This window comes from Cupressus sempervirens, chromosome 2 (assembly GCF_028749045.1).
Source record: "Cupressus sempervirens isolate cs-2001-9-10 chromosome 2, ASM2874904v1, whole genome shotgun sequence".
Classification (NCBI taxonomy): Eukaryota; Viridiplantae; Streptophyta; class Pinopsida; order Cupressales; family Cupressaceae; genus Cupressus; species Cupressus sempervirens.
In genome coordinates this window covers 129,420,076-129,425,142 of record NC_143119.1, presented here as the reverse complement: position 1 = coordinate 129,425,142, position 5,067 = coordinate 129,420,076, and positions in this window count along the sequence as shown.

The window sequence follows — 5,067 nt, the reverse complement described above, 5'->3', positions numbered from 1 at the left end:
GCAAGATCAAACACGTTAGAGAATGTGTCACTTGTAGAGTATGTTACATTCTACTACGATAGCATAGGAAACATGCAAAGAAGGTATAAGGCACATATCATACGATATGTGAGATACAATCCACACATTGACTATGAGAATTATTGCAGAGAGAAATTTATGTTGTACATACCATTTAGATGCAACAAGAAAACACTATTTTGTGGTCAAAAGACATGGAGTGCAACATTCAACTAAAAATAAATAAAAATAACAAACACTGAGAAAAATTCAATAGTCAGACCAACTACACTTGGGGTGACATTGACGAAGTAGCAACATAAGTTCAAATGGATGACATTAGTACAACCATCTTTGATCATCAAATAGACTACATCAACAACTCAACTATAAAAGAACATTATGACATTTTCCCTTATCTAACGCACAGAATACAAACAAAAGTAGAATAAATCAACTTGAAAGTAGTATCTTCAGAAATTGCACACCCCTCCCTTAAAAGCACTTAAGAATGCTTCAATATGTAAAGAAAATTAAATAAAGAATAACAAGCAATATCAAAGGACATCATAATGTCACAAAGACTTGCACTAGAAAAATCAATTTATGTTTTCCTCACTGGTAGAGCTAGAACTGGTAAAACATACACAGAAAAAGTGCTTTGTGAAGCTCTAGTCAGACTATATGACAAACAACTACACATTGTTTCTCTAAAGCCAAAAGGAATCATCATTACTTCAATAGGAAAAGTTGTATAGAATACAGGAAAAACCATTGGTCATTCAATATTTTACCTACCACTAAACTCTTCAAATCTAACACCATTGGATTCTGACACACTTGATACATTGACTAAAAAAATTGAGCAATTATAATTCCTACTAATTGAAGAAGCATCTCTTATTGGGTCTACAATGTTATATAACATAGATAGGAGACTGTGACAAATAAAACACACACTAATACAAGCATTTGGAAATGTAGACATAATATTTTGTGATGACTTATACCATGGACAACCTGTATGTGATGCATGGATATTTGAAGAGCCAAAGATTTACAATGAAACTATCTAATACACATTTTGGAATGAAAATGTCAAAAACTATGAACTACACTATGTCATTAGATAAAGCAATGAACAATTCATTTCCACTTTGAATCACATCAAAACTTGCCAACAAACTAATGAGGATATCTACTTCATAAGTGAAAAATGCTATAGACCTATACCAAATGACCCAAGCTTACCACATATTATCCAAAAAAACATAGATGTAGATGAACACAATAGAAGAATGCTAGACTATGTGCCCACTACCATGCATATATTTGAGGCTATAGATCACAAAGACCTACCCATCGAAAAAAGTATACCAAATTGAAAGGACAACACTACTAGCAAAGATACTTGTCAAGCAAGGAATACTCATAGAACTCATAGCAAGAAACCTTGATATAGAAGATGGACTAGTAAATGTCATTGATGGAATTTTCAAGTCATATACAAAAGATAAACAAGATATTGTTTGGACACAGTTCAACAATCCACAAGTTAAAAAGCTACATCATCAACAAATGCAATGCCTTTACACAAAATTTATACTTCAAACATGGACACCAATGACACAAATCATTGAATGAGTGAATACTGCTACCAAGGTTATTACATGCTCATAATTCCACTTTCAGTTGGCTCGGGCTAGAACTATTCATAGTGCACAAGGGCTCACAATGGATGCAGTTGCATTTGACCGATATAGAGTCTGTCAACATGGACTAGTCTACACTATCTTGTCATGGATCAGAGACATTGACTCACTATACTTGATTCATAGACTATAACATAAAAACCTAAGGCTCTCACAAAAAGTAAACTCTAAGACACAATGTCTGCAACTTTTGCACAATGGTCATTAAAATATAGTCTTCCTCCACAAACATCAACCAACATCACAATATGCACCATAAATACACACAGTCTCCTACTACATGCAAAAAAAAATTCTCATGACCATGACTTGTGTAGTGCAACTATACTGTGCTTACAAGAAATAAGAATAAACAACCCTAATCAAGTCCCACAACTCACCAAAATCTTCAAATTATACCCTTCACATTCTATTAATGGCCTCCTCACATGTTGCACAAAACATAGTGTCTTGGAAAATTTAGAAACATTTACAATATAATACTTGGAATCAATAATAGTTGACATTTTCTACAAAAAAACAATCTTCGAATTGCAAATGTATACTTGACACTGAAAGCATTAATCACTCACCAATTCAATTTCATAGAAACCATAACAAGAACATTACCAGCAAGGTCAAAACTAATTATTGCAAGAGACATGGACATTGATATGTTTAAGGAAACAAAAAAATAGTCCTAACTACATTGTTTTATGCAAGACCACAACCTATTGCTCATGGTTGACAAGCCTACAACACACATAGGAAGCCTACTAGATCATATATAGAAAAAGAACATCAATCTTGATACAATTGTCCACACTATTTTAGACACATACTAGATAGACCACTTTGCTCCTGCACTACAACACCAACTATAACAAGAAAATATGATACACATGATACAAAAATTTCATACAATAAATCTCATCAGACCATTGACTTACTAGTTTCTATTGACATATTCCATATTCTTGTACACCATGGATGCTACAGACCATATCAAAGATGCTACCAAGATTAGATCAACCATATAAGTTACTATTTCTATTATATTGATTATTTCTTTTAAACCATGGAAATCAAACATAACACACAACAATTGGACAATCAACAAGAAAGCAAGCAAAAAAAGTAAGTATACTGACAAACAATGGCAATCAACTTCAAACACATTTGAACACATGCACATTAGAATCACCAAACTTCTAACACAAATAGATTTCTATATGCAAACAAAAAGTAGATGCATCCGAACCTTCCACCATATTTGATATTTGCGCAACACAATCAGGAAGCATATTTGAGGGTGACATACTCATAACATATGGACCAAATTGCAAGTTAGCTTCCTCAAACCAACAAGGATCACCAATTGCACAAATAGATATGATTGATAAACATGCTCAAAAGACCATAACAATAAACATCACCAACAAATTGATTGACAAATATTTGCATTGGCTAACTCCTGGCACAAGCATCCACATAGAGAAGTTCAAAATAAACAAAACATCAGACTTTGAAAGAGGGGACGTTGAATACTGCTTACAGCTCACTTCAAAAACTCAGATTCAAAAAAATACTACCATATGAAAGCAACAAAAGCTAGCACTGGACAAAAAAATCTTGTAGCTAATACAGTCACCAAATACATATGCAATCAGAACCCTAGGTGTTCTTGTCACATCCCATCAGCAGACAGCACAATAGTTCCAGTTACAAATTAGAGACGAAGAGCTCCCTTTCAACACTGCAACTATAAGATACATATTTCAAAATTAAAATTCATTTCGTGCAAATGGTCTACAATTTCAATTAATTCCACTAACTAATAGCTTACTCATTATCACAGCTTTGAATCTTCCAAAACCACAACTATGTCTACAAAAACTTATAGGATATCTACACATCATCTACAAAACCAACACCACTACTACTACTACTCAAAAATGTAATCTTCAGTGGTCCAAGAGGTTCAACAATACTACAATCAGGCTAATCCACATTTATTGATCTGCTCAATGATCAATGCACAAAAACAACACTACAAAATCTGGCAAAAACAAAGTTGCAGGTAATCATCCATACAACACACACACATTACACACTACTATGTAGAGGACTCAACAAATTAAAAATACATTTACTGACTACATTGTTCACTTTTAGGTTACAAGAACACTACGAACAAAGAATGTCCACCAAACACCATACCAGCCACTATGCACAATATGTCAACAAATAATGTCATTATCCACAAGCACAAGCACAATAGAGATTCATTGCACCAACTATGGCAAAATCACAACATTCAACTTCCAGCCTTACCTCCAATGTGTCATCCAAATAGAGGACAACATTCTTGACTGTTGCCTACTTGAGGACAACTTCCCAAGGCTTACTAGAATCCACTTCGACCAGTACACAGAACAAATTTCTACAACCATCTACATAATGTGAGAGTTCAACATACATGGCACATTCACACTAGCAATGGAAAATTTCATTCTCTCAATCACCATAGAAACCACCATGGTAAGCTAATATTCCACTTGTTTCCAATTGTTTGCATAATTTCTTTTCCTCATTTTACATTGCTAACCTTCTCAACATTTCATATTGCATGAAAAATATGGTCTTTTCACTTAACAATGGCATACGTGACAATATTAAACACATTTGGTTTCAATGCTCAAGTTTCAGCTTCAAAAATAGTCCATATTCTAATCTTATTACTGACTCCTATTTAACAATTTTAGAGTACATGAACATTCAATAATCCTAAAAAAAATTTGGCCATAACTATTTTCCAACCATTAAGGTAACACAACAATAACATTAAAAAATTCTTTGTGAGTTCACAACAGACAGCTCCATCTCCATTTCTTACCTTCTCAATCTGATATTTTATAGGGACACTCAACACATAGGTAGCAACACTGTACAAAGACTGCACACACAGTATCAACATTCAACTTCTTTTTTTATCATGAAAATTGAACAACAAGAAACTATATTTTGTATGACTCTAAACTAATATATGTACAATTCTAGTCAATACAACTTCTTTTGTTATCATGAAAATCAAATAGCAAACAACTGTATTTTGTATGAATCTAAAGTAATATATGTGCACTTCTAGTGAATACAACTACTTTTGTTATCATGAAAATAGAACATCAAACAAATGTATTTCATATGACTCTACATTAATATATGTACCCAGCAAAAGTGGACTTCAACTACAAAATTTATAAAGTTCCAATGAAACAGAAGGCAGGGACTTAGGCTCCACTAGAGCCCTTGTTATTATTATGTGTTGTGATTTATTATTATTATTTATTAAAGCTCACAATTTATCATCATGTTT